Source organism: Rhynchophorus ferrugineus, unplaced genomic scaffold (assembly GCF_030347505.1).
Source record: "Rhynchophorus ferrugineus isolate W39M unplaced genomic scaffold, kcgeb_rfMv2 rfM10, whole genome shotgun sequence".
In the NCBI taxonomy this organism is placed as follows: Eukaryota; Metazoa; Arthropoda; class Insecta; order Coleoptera; family Curculionidae; genus Rhynchophorus; species Rhynchophorus ferrugineus.
The window spans coordinates 9,789,883-9,807,855 of NW_027472589.1; the positions used below are offsets into that span (position 1 = coordinate 9,789,883).

The following is a 17,973-nucleotide window of genomic DNA, read 5'->3' on the forward strand; positions in this document are numbered from 1 at the left end:
ATAATAGCCGAAATTCTGTAGAGGGAGTGAGAGAAGGCTTATTGTTTGAGAGAAATAGGACACCATCTTCGTTGTCATCTCTACTTCGTGCTATTTAAAGCTTAATATAATTTATATTTAATTAAAATATTGCGTAAACTTTAGTACATTCTATATCCGTTCTATATCATATAGAAATCCCCTAATTTTTGTTTCAATCTTATTATACTAGATGTTCATAATTGAACAGTCAATATATATCTAAGCCCTCGCCTAGGCACTACTCCAACTAAATTAATCTCCTCCTCACATTATCATCGAAAACGAAGTAACTTTGAATTAAATCTTTCATTTAACTTTTTGCCTACAACGTTTGCTTTCTAAGCGATATCTTTATTAAAGACTTACGGTTTTGGTTTTTGTTTGGAGATAATACGACAGTAATCCCGTCGAGAGTCTTTGCACCGAGTTGCCATCTTATAAATGGAAAGACCGAAATGAGAATGCTGCTTGAGCGATAGACCCGCGATTAATTTACACTTTCTGTGTAAATTAATTAAAATGTATTTATAGTGAGGCATAGAGTTGGGGAAAAATATGAATTTAAAATATTTGGAGTACCTACCGAGGGTTAAATTTAATTAATTATTATTTACTATTTGAGCAAACATTCTGTATTTGATAATTAGTCCAGGTTATTTTAGTTAAGGACTTATTTTTGGGGCTTTTTTGTGTCAAGGTTTTTATATTCTACTTTATTTATATTTATATTTGCATTTTATTTTTAGTTGTTTATATTTGTTTCCTTCTTGTATATTAATTGTGCTACCAGTCAATTATATTCATTTTATTGTATTCATAATGTACTTTTACTTATACCCGCCATTTTTTTATTCCATCAAATGGTGTATCTTATACAAATTGCTATCAGTCACTAAATAACACAATATAGTTGAGTTATAAATCATTATTTTTCAAAATAATAAGATTAGGGGAAACCGAATTTAATTGTTTCCTGGATTCCCTTTCAATGGCTTTAAATTCTATGAAGCCATACTATAGCATGTTTTGTACGAAAGCTAATATTCCATGGCACATTCTCTTACTCAATCAACAGTTATTGTGCTTTGAAAATTGAGATTCCAGAAGGTAATTCTCGTCATATTCTGCCTTTTTTTTTCTCCAGAAAAGTGAATACATCACAGGTTCATCAAAATTAATTGTCCACATCTTCTGGTAGTTCTCTTTTCTTGGTCATGATACTACACGTATATTTTCAAATTTCAGCTTTGTCTTACATTAAGAAGCGATGTGTCCGAAGCTGTTACATTTAAAACAGATATTGCCCTAGGTTTTATCAGGATATATGCTACAAAATTGGGGTAGGTTTAAGATTTGTAATAACGACTGAAAATAAAATCTTTATTTTTATCTAATAATTATGTTAATTGATGTTTATATATAAGAATTAATATATTTTCTTTCATGCAGGTTACAGCTACACTAGGAAAGGACCTGGGTAAGTTTATCTTTTATATATTTTTTTCCATTTCAAAGTACAAACCTCCACAAATATTGTACAAAAATAACTTTTTATTTTCTTTATTATTATTATATGATAATAGGCTTTTTTTCACTATTACGATAATTTTAAATAATTTACAACTGTGCTATGTTTTAAAATAAATTGTATATGTATTTTTGTATTTATATGTTCAGTGATCGATTTGATGCAACACATATATGTTTATTATTTTTAAAGCTTTAGAAGATTTTTTTACAGTGTGCTGAAAATGAAGCCTTTAAATTCGTTCATAATTTTTATTTTTAAGATTTACTTTACTCGTAATCTAGTAGATGTCTTTGACTATATTTTTAAATGATTTAGCCGTTTTTCTTTAAATATCTGTGTATTTAATTTCAAACAGGTCATATTTTATAATATTGAAGTATTTTGGGATGTGATTATCTATTTTTCTATATTATAATGTACAAATTTATATTAAAATAATTTTGAGCAAGCAACAGTTAAAGTAAATTTAAATATATATTAGTCATATATAAATATAAATATATAATATGTAATGTACAAAATTTATGTTATTTTTTATTATGACGTATTAATATTTTTAGGAAAATATACTGTATATATGAAATATTTATTAATAATTAATAGAGTATGTTTGGTTATATATTAAAAATGTATTGATTAATTAATTAAATGTATTAAATTAATTAAAATGTATTAGTAAATTGGTGCAATATGTTGCATACATTTTACCTATTTTGCATTTTTATAGGTTTCTCAGTATATACATACATTATTCTATGTATTTTATTTATAAAGCTTTATCTAATTATTACCCTGGAGCTTTATTGATATTCTGGCTCAAAATTTTGCAACCATGTTATTTAGTTTTAATATCAACTACGTTTATTGTGATATATATCATCTTTTTATTTTCTCGTCGTAAAAATGTTATTTACTGAAATCTTATTTAGATTTCTTCTTGTCTTAATTTCTCCCGATTCAATTTCAAATTTAATCGCATTTTTAATGAGCGACTGTCAATTAAATTCGAAGACACAAAAGATGGGTCCGAACGTAATGTGCTTATATATTAGAACCAGCGACTCGACGGAGATTTTCAGCGGCGCGATAGAAACGGGTATCGCGAAGGCGCGCTTCGGTATAGGCCGATAGACGGCGGGCTAGGGTTTGGATAAATTGGCAAAGATTAACTTGGCACGGATAAATTTGCAATCTCAGTTACGAATTGCAGGAGGAAGTTTTTGTTGCGAGAGGACGAACAAAGTTATTTGGAGATGTGCTAAGTGGTTGACAAGATTCTATATTTTATACATTTTAGCTTTTTCTGTGTTTTATTATAATGTATTAGTAACATTACAGTTAACTAATAACATTTGTGTTTATGGTAATATAATAAATTACTCTTTACATATCAACGTATGTTTGTGTTACCTAGTCGATGTTGCTGGACCAACGGCTATTGCTGATAATGTTCTATTTTTTGTATTTATTGCGTAGGGTACATTTTTTAGAGAATTACATTTCTTGTTGCTGTTGGTTTGCCACGATTATTATTCATTGGTTGGAAGGAAAAACCTCGAAGTATTTAAGAGTGTCTATTAGGTATATTTGTATATTTGTAATTATAACACTCCCATGGTGGGAATTGAATTCCCACCATCTTACGGTATAGATAGATAACATTAGTGTACATCGTATAGCGAAAATAAAATACATTTTGCGGTTCACTTCTTTAACTATGCTTCTGTTAGTACTTGATTATTAAATGCTCAGTAGTGTGACTTTAATTTCAGTTGTGAGTAATCAAGGCTTTTGTTAGATGACGAAGATAGTGAATCAATTACGTTACTAAATAGAAACAAAGAAACTATAATAGCAGTTTCATTTGCTAGCTATCGAAGATGTTCTCCAATATAGATAGGAGAATACATACGCACACACATACAGATCCTTAAATGTTTAAAAGGAATTAAAGCATGCTTCTGTTGCGGTTATAAGAATAAATGCATTTTCTCTTGCAAAATATTCTTCAGGATAGCGAACCGTTGCCTTCTTTAAACTCCTTATGAGATGATATAATTTATGTCATTCTGATTTTGTGTAAATTCTCACAATTTTTGTTTGCTATTATGTCATATTTATTTGTTTTTACTCTTATGAGCAACTGTTTGATTATACTTATTGTCTAACTTAATCTACTGTATTTTGGAATTGTTCTCTTAATTAAGGTTTGTAATTAACTTATATAATATATATATATATATATATATATATATATATATATATATATATATATAACCTTTATATATATATATATATATATATATATATATATATAACCTTTTTATTTTGGACACAGTAAGTTGATTTATATAAATTTGATAGAATTAACATCAAAACAGGGGTCTTGAGTATAGTTTCATTACAATGGATGAGACTCCAAAAAATTCCGAAAAGGGAATCGTGTAAATCAGTCCAGACTGAAAAAAAAAACAAATTCAGATTATTGTTGAAATCTTGAAACGATATTAAAAAAATCGTAAAAAAATTTCGGTTTACAGAAGAAAAAATGATTTTCCATCAATATATATATTCCACAGCATTCAAAAATCAACTACTAAAACGAGTAAACCCAAGTACGATTTCGTTCATTATTAAACTCATTCGCCATATTTAGCTTTATCTAATCCCTTCTCACACTTCAAAAAATGATTTCGCAAAAAATATCTTGATGAACCATCAAAGACGAAGTTGAGATTATTACGCAACTTTTTTCCTTTCATTTTTATAAATTTATTGAATATCGGGTTGTGTCATAAATTTAGCTGCTTAGAATGAAACCAATGTAACCATTTTGCCTTCTTCCTTCGATCATCATGAAACCATAATATTAATCTCCTATTTTTCAGATTGTTTTTTATAATATTGATCTATATCTTTTCCACCCAAAGAACAAATTTCGCTAGAGGATTTCGTTTATTTCTCATTCGATATACATGTTCCTAAATTGTGCGCTGATTGTTGCATCTTAAACGAATTACTTCATTTCTAATTCAATCTCCGAAAGAAACATGTAGAATTTGCCTTAAGCATGATATTTGAAAGACGTTAAGCTTACGGATGTCAGACTGTAACATTGTCCATGTCTCGAAGCCATGTAGTTGGACTGATAAGATAAGGGTTCGAAAGAAGCGGATTTTCGTCTTGTAATTGTCATATTTCCCATCTTCCATACCCACCATCTTAAATAAAATCAGCCCTGCTCCTGTATTACTGATCCCATATACTTGAACCTCTGCATATACTCTAACTGGATCCATTTGAGATTTACAGTAGCAGGCGTTCCGTCAGTTGTCATTTCCGTATTTTTTTTTCATTAATTCTCAAGCCGTATGGTTCTGTGCAGTGCGAATTATACTATAAGGAATCCTAGAAGCCTCAACACCTGTATCAGCGCATAGCAGATTAATGAAGAATTTGTAGCATTATATTGAACGCCATCTATGCTTTGAAAAACTTTTTGCATAATTAATTTTTTCCTATATCGTTTACTAATCATGCAGCAGTCAAAGAACTCATAATACTGAGCATGTTATACAGTTTTTGTAATTTCTTAGTGATTTTTTTAATAGAAACCATGGCTAAAGGTGTCAATGAGAAAAAAACACGACTGCTGTGCTTCTTGATTTGGAAAGAACTATTGGCGACAGAACATATCGTTCTGTTCGATTTTTTTTGTTGTTCTACTGGGCTCAATACTTTGTACTATCTAGTTATGTTTCCAATTTATATCAATATAGCAAGTTGATCAAAGGGCACATTCTTAAAGGGGAACCATCTCCTTTTTGTTTTGGAATTGGTTGCATGAGCATGGTGAAAGACTCTTTTGTTGTCTCTGCCCGCTGTCTCTCTCTCCTCTCTGTTCTCTCCTTCCCTCTTTTTCTCTCTCGTTCTCTCTCTTTCTATCTCTTTCTCTCTCTTTCTTCTATAGTTTTTTTTCTGCGTTCTCTCTCTCTCTCTATTTAATCAGTTATAAACATTAATTAATCACTATTTCAGTTCGTTAAGTTTTGGAATTGTATTCCCACCATCTTACGGTATAGCTAGATAACATTAGTGTACATTGTATAGCGAAAATAAAATACATTTTGCGGTTCACTTTGTTATCTATGCTTCTGTTAGTACTTGATTATTAAATGCTCAGTAGTGTGACTTTAATTTCAGTTGTGAGTAACCAAGGCTTTTGTTAGATGACGAAGATAGTGAATCAATTACGTTACTAAATAGAAACAAAGGGACTATAATAGCAGTTTCATTTGCTAGCTATCGAAGATGTTCTCCAATATAGATAGGAGAATACATACGCACACACATACAGATCCTTAAATGTTTAAAAGGAATCAAAGCATGCTTCTGTTGCGGTTATGACAATAAATGCATTTTCTCTTGCAAAATATTTTTCAGGATAGCGAACCGTTGCCTTCTTTAAACTCCTTATGAGATGATATAATTTACGTCATTCTGATTTTGTATAAATTCTCACAATTTTTGTTTGCTATTATGTCATATTTATTTATTTTTACTGTTATGAGCAACTGTTTGATTATACTTATTGTCTAACTTAATCTACTGTATTTTGGAATTGTTCTCTTAATTAAGGTTTGTAATTAACTTATATAATATATATATATATATATATATATATATATATATATATATATATATATATATATATATATATATATATATAACCTTATATATATATATATATATATATATATATATATATATATATATATATAACCTTTTTATTTTGGACACAGTAAGTTGATTTATATAAATTTGATAGAATTAACATCAAAACAGGGGTCTTGAGTATAGTTTCATTACAATGGATGAGACTCCAAAAAATTCCGAAAAGGGAATCGTGTAAATCAGTCCAGACTGAAAAAAAAACAAATTCAGATTATTGTTGAAATCTTGAAACGATATTAAAAAAATCGTAAAAAAATGTTCGGTATACAGAAGAGAAAATGATTTTCCATCAATATAATTACAGCATTCAAAAATCAACTACTAAAACGAGTAAACCCAAGTACGATTTCTTTCATTATTAAACTCATTCGCCGTATTTAGCTTTATCTAATTCCTTCTCACACTTCAAAAAATGATTTAGCAAAAAATATTTTGATGAACTGTCAAAGACGAAGTTGAGATTATTACGCAACTTTTTTCCTTTCATTTTTATAAATTTATTGAATATCGGGGTGTATCATAAATTTAGCTGCTTAGAATGAAACCAATGTAACCATTTTGCCTTCTTCCTTCGATCATCATGAAACCATAACATTAATCTCCTATTTTTCAGATTGATTGTTATAATATTGATCTGTATCTTTTCCATCCAAAGAATAAATTTTGCTAGAGGATTTCGTTTATTTTTCATTCGATATACATGTTCCTAAATTGTGCGCTGATTGTTGCACATCTTAAACGAATTACTTCATTTCTAATTCAATCTCCGAAAGAAACATGTAGAATTTGCCTTAAGCACGATATTTGAAAGACGTTAAGCTTACGGATGTCAGACTGTAACACTCTCCATGTCTCGAAGACATATAGTTGGACTGATAAGATAAGGGTTAGAAAGAAGCGGATTTTCGTCTTGTAATTGTTATATTTCCCATCTTCCATACACACCATCTTAAATAAAATCAGCCCTTCTCCTGTATTACTGATCCCAAATACTTGAACCTCTGCATATACTCTAACTGGATCCTTTTGAGATTTACAGTAGCAGGCGTTCCGTCAGTTGTCATTTCCGTATTTTTTTTTCATTAATTCTCAAGCCGTATGGTTCTGTGCAGTGCGAATTATACTATAAGGAATCCTAGAAGCCTCAACACCTGTATCAGCGCATAGCAGATTAATGAAGAATTTGTAGCATTATATTGAACGCCATCTATGCTTTGAAAAACTTTTTGCATAATTAATTTTTTCCTATATCGTTTACTAATCATGCAGCAGTCAAAGAACTCATAATACTGAGCATGTTATACAGTTTTTGTAATTTCTTAGTGATTTTTTTAATAGAAACCATGGCTAAAGGTGTCAATGAGAAAAAAACACGACTGCTGTGCTTCTTGATTTGGAAAGAACTATTGGCGACAGAACATATCGTTCTGTTCGATTTTTTTTGTTGTTCTACTGGGCTCAATTCTTTATACTATCTAGTTATGTTTCCAATTTATATCAATATAGCAAGTTGATCAAAGGGCACATTCTTAAAGGGGAACCATCTCCTTTTTGTTTTGGAATTGGTTACATGAGCATGGTGAAAGACTCTTTTGTTGTCTCTGCCCGCTGTCTCTCTCTCCTCTCTGTTCTCTCCTTCCCTCTTTTTCTCTCTCGTTCTCTCTCTTTCTATCTCTTTCTTTCTCTTTCTTCTAAATTTTTTTTCAGCGTTCTCTCTCTCTCTCTCTCTATTTAATCAGTTATAAACATTAATTAATCACTATTTCAGTTCGATAAGTTTGTGTATTTATTTTATTTCTGCGTTCTTTCTTGATTGATATCTTATTCTATTCCTTTTTCACATATTTTACTGACTTCTTGCCACTGATTTCTCGAATATCGCATTATATATTTCGCCAAAATTCAAATATTTTGCTACGATTAACAAAACATAAAATATGGAGTTCCTCTCGGCAGTTTATTTTTCACCACAACTTCCATTGATATCGCGGAAGGCAAATTTGAACACCGGGGGTACCTTTCCTGAATTAACTTCGGGCTCTCGTTGTTTCAATATGTCAAACTGTCAGTCGTCGGGCAAATGCGTATACTCGGTGGGATTTTTATTCGATCAGTGGTAGCGAAGTAAAACAGGAAAAAAAGGAACGAGCATACGTTAATCTGCGGGCTTTGTTTGCATTTCAGTTACATAAAAAGGGATATATTTTGAATACCGGGTTTCGGTTTTATTTTTCTGGGCGATGGTGGAACTGACCGAATTTCTATTCAGGTTTATTATATTTGTTTCAAATTACGAGCAACGGCACGCATCAAATATTGACAAATGTATGGGCTCGCTGTTACAATACTTTCGCTATTGACATAGATGTATATTGAATTAATTTAGATCCGTATTTTTTAACTCTCTATGTTGCCACTATGTTTTTAATTAAAGCTTTTATAAATCGACTCCGTCGGGTGTCCAATTTGTAAAATTCTACACTTGGGCTTGGGTTTAATACACTGTTTCACTTAACTGTTTTATTTATTCAACTATGAGTTTATCTGGACTGGGCCTAAAGTTTAACGTGGGCCCCGAACCACGGTCCTCAGCATTAAGCCTACCGACTGGCGAGTGACCAACTTTAGAAATTATCCCAGAAGACATCCGGTTTTACCCAGCCTGGTTACCGGCGTGACTGGAATCATTTTCCTTGTCGGATTTTACACTCTTGCCTAGAATATTCACAAATTTTAAACAATCACAAGCATAAATTTACGACCATGCTCCGGGAGGATTCGAACCCGCGGCTATCGCAACAGTAGGAGGACCGTCCCATCGCCTTTACCACTACGCTACCAAGCCGGCAATAACGTTTAATTTAATTAATGGTTTTCCAAGTTTTGGTGCTTACCGCTGAGAAACTGGACTTTTACAAAGTGGACAAGTTTTTTTGTAAATTCTAATAGACTATGTTAACTCACAGCAACTTTATCCCGTCTTGGGTGGCCTTACCCTTTGAACTGTGATGCGGGTTCTAGGAGTCCATGGACTAGAAGTATTTTTAAAAGCTTGAATATTTCCTAATTGGAGTACTTAATATAATAAATCATATTGTTTCCACAATTTAGTTGAGAATTTTATTTTGCTATTTTGTATGTCACTTTATTCTATATAATTTACAAAAATCAATGTAACCAATCACAATACTTGTTTCTACTGATTATAATTTCCATCTTGAATGAATAATAGCAAGTGTCCAGTTGCTAGTTACCATACAATTTGTTAGTTTTTGTTTGGAATACCTTGGAGAGGGTTTCCTTGGGGTATTTGTCATTTGTATTGTAATTTTCAATTTCTTTATTAATTTTCGTTGAGAAAACAAGGAATATGACGAGCCTGCACAACTGAAAGTTTCTAATAGCGTTTGATGGGCTTCGGCATCAGATTTCTTCAACTTAAACAACAAATGTAATAAATATCGAAAATGCAATTTTGGGCGTTCTATGTTAAAGATCTGTAACATATACACCAACAATATATTCAATAATCCTTACTGGAAAACTATTATTTTATATAGAGAAATGTCGAGAACATTGAATTTAAAAATTAGCTTCAATTGTTTTATGATTATTTATATTAATATTTTGCCTTTTCACTGATCTAAATGAGCTAAAGATCTTGTACAATATTAAATAATGACACTATTCAATATTACGCTTCTAAATTTATTGTAATCCACACGGTCTGTATTTTATTTAATCCTTAATAAAATTGCGGCTTTCAGGTATCAAAACTGTGGGAGTTTTAAATGAGAATCCACTCTGAATTTATCGAAGAAGTTGTCCGTATCCGTGGCCAAAAAAAAAATCTGTAAATCGTGATATTAGAAGAATAAAAAAAAACAATAACAACGATCTCTTGAGATATATATATACGTAGAGCGAAAAATTCGAATCCGAAAAAAAATGCCCATTATTTCCGATCTATATTTCCTCGATCTCCATGTAAACAAAGCCGAGGGATTAATGTCTGAAACACGAATCTCTCTTATTTTTCCATTTTAGTCTCTAATCACATAAAGCCTCCGCAGAACGGCTGTTGTGTTTTGAAGTGACAGTTTCATGTGTTTAGATAACGATTTGAAAAATATTGAGCCACCATCAATTCCTCGTGTTTATTTAACAGTTTGTGTACCGTTCTATATGTTTAGGAACGAGCTCGAAAGGGAAAGGGAATAAAGTTAATTTCCGAAGAAATGTATCAAATATTTAATATCAAAATGTAAAGCAAACGTTAACGGAACTTAAAAATAAGAAAATCGGAATCGAGAATCTAGTTTGTGTCAAAATACTACAAAGTAATGTGATGTATAGTGTGTGATTCTTATTTCACTTTTCTATCACCAACCCCTGCTTTTTAATAGTCATTTTAATAGTTTCATCATTTTTTATACCCTTCGATAACATCAATTATTATCATTTGGTAAGTTATGTGCAACGGCTGTACAACGGTACGCGATTGGTCCTTAAAAAAATAAAGAAAAACGTTATCGAAGCCACCATTTTAAATGGCAGGTTTCTAGGTGAAAATATATTAATACCACGAATACCTATTTTACCCACATGTGCCAATTCAATTTAAGTATTTGCAGTGGCTATTAATAAATCCCAAGGCCAAACATGATTTGAACACACCATGTATTTCACATGGACAATTATACGTTGCATGCTCTCGAGTGGGTAAACCATCAAGTTTGTTTGTATTGGCTAAAGACGGGCTAACAAAAAATATTGTTCACGCTGTAGCATTAAGAGATTAATATTATGTAATAAATTAATGATATAAATAATTTTTACTTAAGGTAAATTATAATAAATTAAAAAATTAATGTTTGGTGTTTTGTTATTTTTATATTCCCTCATAGTTCACAGCGTTCTATGCCTTTTTTACTTATATACCACATCCTTACACACTTCCAATAAGTTAGTTGTTTTTTTCTACACTAGAAATTCTCTAGAAATTATATATATATATATATATATATATATATATATATATATATATTAAAATGTATGTAAATAAATGTAACAATGTATTAAAAACAAATACACTAAGAAGGAATGCTATAGTGTCAATTGAACAACTATTCGATTTGTTAAATGATCTGATAGATTTCATAATTTGAAATGGGATTTTGAACCAAGCGCTAGTATCTATCGGGATCGTATAATCATTAAGGCCCATAATAGAACAGAACATACACAAAATAAGTGTAAAATACATACAGATCAAAAAAATTCAGCCAAATTTGAAGTCAAATATTACAACAAAATATACAATGTAAATATCAATCAAATCTGCGAGAATAGTTGTAAAACTTTGTCTAGTAGTGTCTAAGATTTATGTGTATAGGTATGTCTGCAGCTTTCCAGAGTATACGATAAAGAATACTCTGTGCAATCATGTGCATTTGGCATATATGTATGAGAAGATATTGGGCACCTAATGCTGGTGCAGATAATGTAGCTGGTGCTCTGGGAGAGAAGACACTGATTAAATTGCAAGACAAGAAATTAATAATCTTTAATATTTTGACGATGTTTCGGCAGAATCTCATCTACTATCTCCAGATATTGCTTTCTTGTGCTCTATTTCTCGCTCAAGTTCAGTTCAGTTATGTTCAGTTCGTGTAACGGGAAGTAGAACAAAAGGAAACTACTCTAATAGTAGTACCCTTCTAAAATAGTTAATAGGAGAATGGTTTGAAGTTTTGAACGTTTTTTCAACTATTTAACCAGACTTTTAAAAGTTTATTATTTCCTTCTTTTGTATTCATAGAGATACTTTTAAATGTATATACATGCTTTATAATATATATCATATTACTCTTAAAGCAAGAAGTTGAAGACGTTCTTTATTATTGATCCAATTTTTGTCTTTTTTAAAATAATAATGATCTGTATGATGAATTGTTAATTGTTAATGTAATCCTTCCTTTTCTTTCTTTTGTATTTATAAAGGAAATTCTTATATTTTGAACCAAAAATACGTGTATATACACTAAAAATAAAATCGTTTTAGCTTTTCTTGTTTCTTAAAACATCATCATTACCTATATATATATTCTTTGTCGGATTTTATATTATTTCCTAGAGCCATTTACAATCACAAACATAAAGTACATCCATGCCCCCTGTGACCTTACCAATTGCGGCTGTCAAGTTGTCTTTTTAAGAATTCAATTCAATTTTTTATCATAAACATAATTTCGAATTATATTGGAGTAAATTGGAATAAATATAAAATAGTTCGTTAATTCGTTATGCTAATTTATCGATAACTAATAAGAATTTAATTAAAATTTTAATATACACGAAATATTTTGTATAATTAAGTATAGTAACAAAAGTTGCGTTATTTCTAACAATTGAAACGAATAATACATGACATCTAAACACGAAACACAATATCAGACTGTAACATCGGATCGCTATTATTTGGAATCCGCCGGAGTTGTAAATTCTCATGCGTGTTGAATACGACGGAATCAATGACACGGGAGTTGCAGTGGAAATTAATCAACTGCAAGTTATTATGAACTGGATATTTAGGTACATTCAATAGGATTTACATAACAATATGTTGTGCAGTTATTAGGTGCTTGCATGTATTTTGAAAAACACATTTATTGAGGAAAAAATAATACTATATACATTAAACAAAATATTTTCCATCATTTTATACAATGTGTGTGTACATCTTCCTGGTAATGTTTTGCGATACCTCGTTGAAAGAACCATCTTGGTTTGACGCAGATCTAACTATCGATACGTTTTCGCATTTCTTCAGTATTCAAAACTAGTATGTCAGGCAAGCTACGCCTGCATTGATCTAAAGTGATAATCAGAGGGCGCTACTAAGGCTAAGTATACTGCATGCGACAGAATTTCCTATTCGATCCGCAACACCGTATCTTTCACAACTTGTCGCAGAGTGTTATCATGTAAGAGGATGTCTTTTCACCTGTTAGTTGCTACTGCTGTTTTTTTTGCAATAATTTTTTCAATAATAATTTTTCAGTGTTTAATTTGTTTACATCGGAAAACATCTTCAGTAATAGTTTCATTAAGTTTTAGCAACTTCTAATTACACTACACTTTGCTGATCTGGCTGTATACACAGCAAGACATTACGGTCATGAATATTCCGCTTCATTGTAGATGTGGATGACTCTCCTGGGTGAACCTACGACCTTTTAGTTTTGGAATTGTTGGAGTAGGTCTACTTTTCATAGCTAATCACAATACGGTACAGAAAACTCTTCTATTTAGTCTTCCAAGCAATCCAATAGTGCATTCACAAAATGCAAGATTATATAGTAATTCATATTATGGAAACTATTAACTTTGCAACTATTAATTTTGAAACTTTATTTAGTTATATTATTTAGTTGCTTTATGCGATATAACATATTAATAATTAAAAATAATGTTGCTAGTTACAATACTTGTTTCTACTGATTATAAAATCAAATTAAGTGAGCGATAGCAAGTGTTTTTGTTTATTTCACTTAATCTTCATTGGTAGGTGATTTTTGTCTTAATTTCAGATATTTAAGTTCCAAGTATTTCGAAGGCGATGCTTAAAACAAATTTTACTTGCCTCTCTCCGTGATCGCTTCACAAATTAAGAAAATATTAGATTTGTTTAAACATTCGAATCATTATTACTTTTAGAGTTATTAACATTATTTATCTCCAATAGACTCATCAAAATAAAACAAGAAGAATTATATTGTGAACTAAAATAAATACCTATTGCCTATGTTTTATCTGCTTTGCATTAATGACATACCAAAATTCGAGGGAATTACGATAGCTACATGTTAGGATGATATAGCACTGTTAGCGGTGAAAAAACCAAGAAGCATTCATAAAGAGACTACAGACGGCTAGCGATAAACTAATAGACTGGACCAAACAATGGAGAATAAAATTAAATGAGCGAAAATCTGTTCATATTAATTTTACTCACCAGTCTTGAAGCTGAGTGGTGCTATGTCAAATTAGAAGAGCATATCAAAAAGAAATTAGCCTAACTCAAATTAAAATATAAATGGCTATATTGGCTGCTTGGAAGAAAATCCAAAATACCAATTCACAATAAGATACTGGTCTACAATCAGGTGTTCAGACTAATATGGCTATATGGTATAGAGCTGTGGGACTCTACTGGGGATAGAAATGTAAAGAAAATGCAAGTATTCTAGAACAAGGCATTGCGTACCGCAGTGGTCATACCTTGGTATATCGTTTTCTGGAAATTCTTAGAGTTAAGGATGACATTAAAAGGTTCGTTAGGAGACATGAAGCCAGGCTACGTCAGCGTGAAAACCTAGAGGCACTTGCGTAGACGATACACTGCTCGCAGGCTAAAGGGGACTAAATTCTTGGAACTTGTGAGTGAAGGGGTGTAAATTTTGAAAAAGGATCTATAGGTTAGAGCTGTTTTATTATATTTACATTGAACTTTTTTCCATACTAGTATAGGTAGATTACTAGGCGCGTTTTTTTATGTAGTGGTATCAACCCAAGGCATTATCCACCTAATTAACAATTGTATATCTGAGTAATGTATTTTATTTTCATTACCGAACATATTTGCTTTTGATGCTTAGTGCTTGTATCCTTCGATGCAATGTTTCCTTGTCAAGTCATTTCGATATTACTATATTTCTCCCTAGTTTGCGCTGGTGCTACCTGTATACATATTTATTGATAAAACTAGATTTAATCACTGCATTCTCTTTAATGCATTTGCCATATCTGCAAAATAGTTTGTATTATTTCTCATACATATTAACTAAACGTTCATGTATATTCTGAACAATAAAGCACATGCACATAAGGCTTTTACACTCTATAATACAATTTTCTACAGTTAAAGTATATTAATTATAAACTAGCTTTTAGTGGTTTCCTCTATAACGAGTGTAATCCAACGTGTTTGTGTGAAGTACTTCGAAAGAGTGTCAGTGCATCCCAATGTACTTGCTAATCAGTTAAATATGCGACGTGATAGTGAAGTGCGTAGACTAAAACGTTTAACACCACCTGATCTGATTACTGGACATATGTAGAGTTTAGAATAAGCATTAGAATAAGACTAATTAATTAAGATAATATTTTATACAAAAGATTGCTTAATGAAGTGATTTTCTACATGCCATGTATATATAATATAGACATAAGAAATACTTATTGCCAATAGGGCGGATTGTGGACTCACGAAGAGTAATAAAAAAAAAGTGGTTTCCTCTTTCATCACACTGTCTTGGTAATTGTCAGCCTTGAATCATAAACCAACATCCATAAAGTTTTCTCTTTCAATCACTGTCACTTTCAGAATCATTTCTCAAGTGAATAACTATGTTTTTTTTCAATCTATAACTAAAATATATTCTCACTATTCCACCATGTTCAATTTCTTCGTCATTGTGCCTGAAGGAGCTCATCCAAACCGAAGGTTTTATTGTTGACAATGCTTCTTTCCATAAATCCAGACAGTTCTGGTTTGAATATCCTTCTCGACTTGAATGTCTATTGTAATAATTCTTCGCAATATCCCATGGCGACTCAACTGGATTAAATATGCACTGATATAACATAACTCTATGGCTATAACGTTCAGCATTCTGATCTACCTTGTATCTTTTCTCCGGCTTATTTCGAAAAAAGTAAATTACAACATAAAATGCAACTAAATATTTTATTTATATTTACCGAGTAACAATTTGAAATAGTTCGCTCTTTAACATGGTTTCTTGAAAACTTATTTTATGTACTTTAAGCTTGGACTTGGAAAATACTAATTCTGAACCATGAATAAAATAATTCCTGTTTCCAGCATGAAGAACTATACGTCTGCAATGAATTATTAATGAATGTTATTCCAAAATTTACCTTTTTCGATCAACTTTTGCTCTTTACACTAGATTTATTATCATCTTGCCATGAATGACCCAATGCACCTTTGTTAAATAACCCTGTCTCATATAAATATATAAATTGATATAATAATTCTTCCTTGACTTTGTTATATGTTTTTAATAATTTTATTCTTTTAAAAGCAATGTCTGACAGTTCCATTAAACCTCTTCGTGTATTAAACAAAACAGTGTATGAAGGGATGTTCTATATCCCTCATAGAATTGCATATCTTTCGATTTTTATGGATACTTTCCAGACTAACAATTTTCCCTGAAATATTTGTATTGAATAATGTTTATGTTGAAAAACTACCTACTGTTTTCATATATTTGATCTCTGATACAGCTAACTTCATGCTGATCTTGGTTCGATGCCCGTTTCGCATAAAGGCTGTATAATATTTTAAAGTATTATATTTTGAAGAATTTTGCAGACGTCTGACAAACGGACGACTTCTACAGGCTCGTTCCGCTGCATGTTCGAACTTATCAAACAGCATTCTATCTCTTTTCAAGTAAAATAAAATCAGAAGGAAAATATTGCCTGACTGCAAAACGAATTTAGAACTTTTGACAGGCACATATTGGTGACGTGAGTTCACTGCTGTTTTGAGTAAACTATATGTATTGTCGCTAGATATACTATAGTATATATATTGTAATAATAATTGTTAACAGTAAATTAACGATTGGTAGGAGAGCAATTATAATAATAAATACATTTTTGAAAATTATTACTTTAAAAACTTTAGTTACATTACTGAAAAGAAACATTTTTTTACGATAAGCCTTATACAAGAGACGATTTATTGCATCGATTTCTATTTACCCGATTTGGTATCTGCGCGATAAATTTTAAATCGAACCCAAAAAACTTTCAAAACATTAAATATATATTATAAACGAAATACATACTCTGTAGACTTTTCTAAATCCGCCTGTTCTGAGCGGTAGGAATATTTAAATCAATTTTTTTTTAATCAATACAGTTATACATATAAGAAAACTTCCATTTCGGATTTTTTCGATGAAAACGACAGACTCCGCGGAAAGCCCATAAAAGTTTTATTACTTTTTAGAAACCCAATCCGGAACAAACGCTACCAACCCAGATCGTGCACCACTATTATTTTTAGCTCTATATTAGGTTCAGGTCGATGCGAAATAATTGGGTAAATATAGCAGGCGTTTTTCCTAAAGGGGGAAATATATGTATTTGCCAACGTTTAGTCATCGCTACGTGGAATTTTGTGCAAATAAATTAAATGGTATCAGAATGCGGGGACGTTTTAACGAAGAAACGCGATCCTACATATCGAATGTCTCCTGATCTCGTTTTAATATTCTGTAAATATTACAAAGTAGTTAAATTAATTTTTCGGTTAATTAAACACATTTAGTTGGCTTGATTTATAATTAACAGGCAACATAACGTATTTGTTTTGGGGATGTGTATATTAGCAAATATTATCGATATTCTAATAATTAAAGCTAGAATGACTCGTTGACAGTTTAGAGCAATCTTTTCGCAGTAAAGGTGAATAATAAAATAAAATACATGTGAATATATTCAATATGTTTGAATGTTATTATACAGTTGTTTATTAGTTTCCATTTGACACAAATAAATTAATTTTTGTTTAATTAAAATATATATTTATTGGGTAACCTGACATATTGTCTTAATATGGCAACCCTCGGCTTTGGTTTCAAGTA

The 17,973-nt window shown here is 30.9% G+C and overlaps 1 protein-coding gene and 1 long non-coding RNA gene across 2 annotated transcripts in view; one reads left to right on the plus strand and one right to left on the minus strand.

Moving 5' to 3' along the window:
- LOC143203564 (uncharacterized) overlaps positions 1 to 17,973 on the plus strand; it is a 509,963-nt gene that overhangs the window by 70,389 nt on the left and 421,601 nt on the right. The window contains exon 3 of the long non-coding RNA XR_013007372.1: positions 1,471 to 1,498. This is a non-coding gene — a long non-coding RNA (uncharacterized LOC143203564). The remainder of the gene's footprint in view (positions 1 to 1,470; positions 1,499 to 17,973) is intronic.
- LOC143203562 (uncharacterized) overlaps positions 1 to 17,973 on the minus strand; it is a 275,686-nt gene that overhangs the window by 70,365 nt on the left and 187,348 nt on the right. The gene's annotated exons all lie outside the window — the stretch shown is intronic.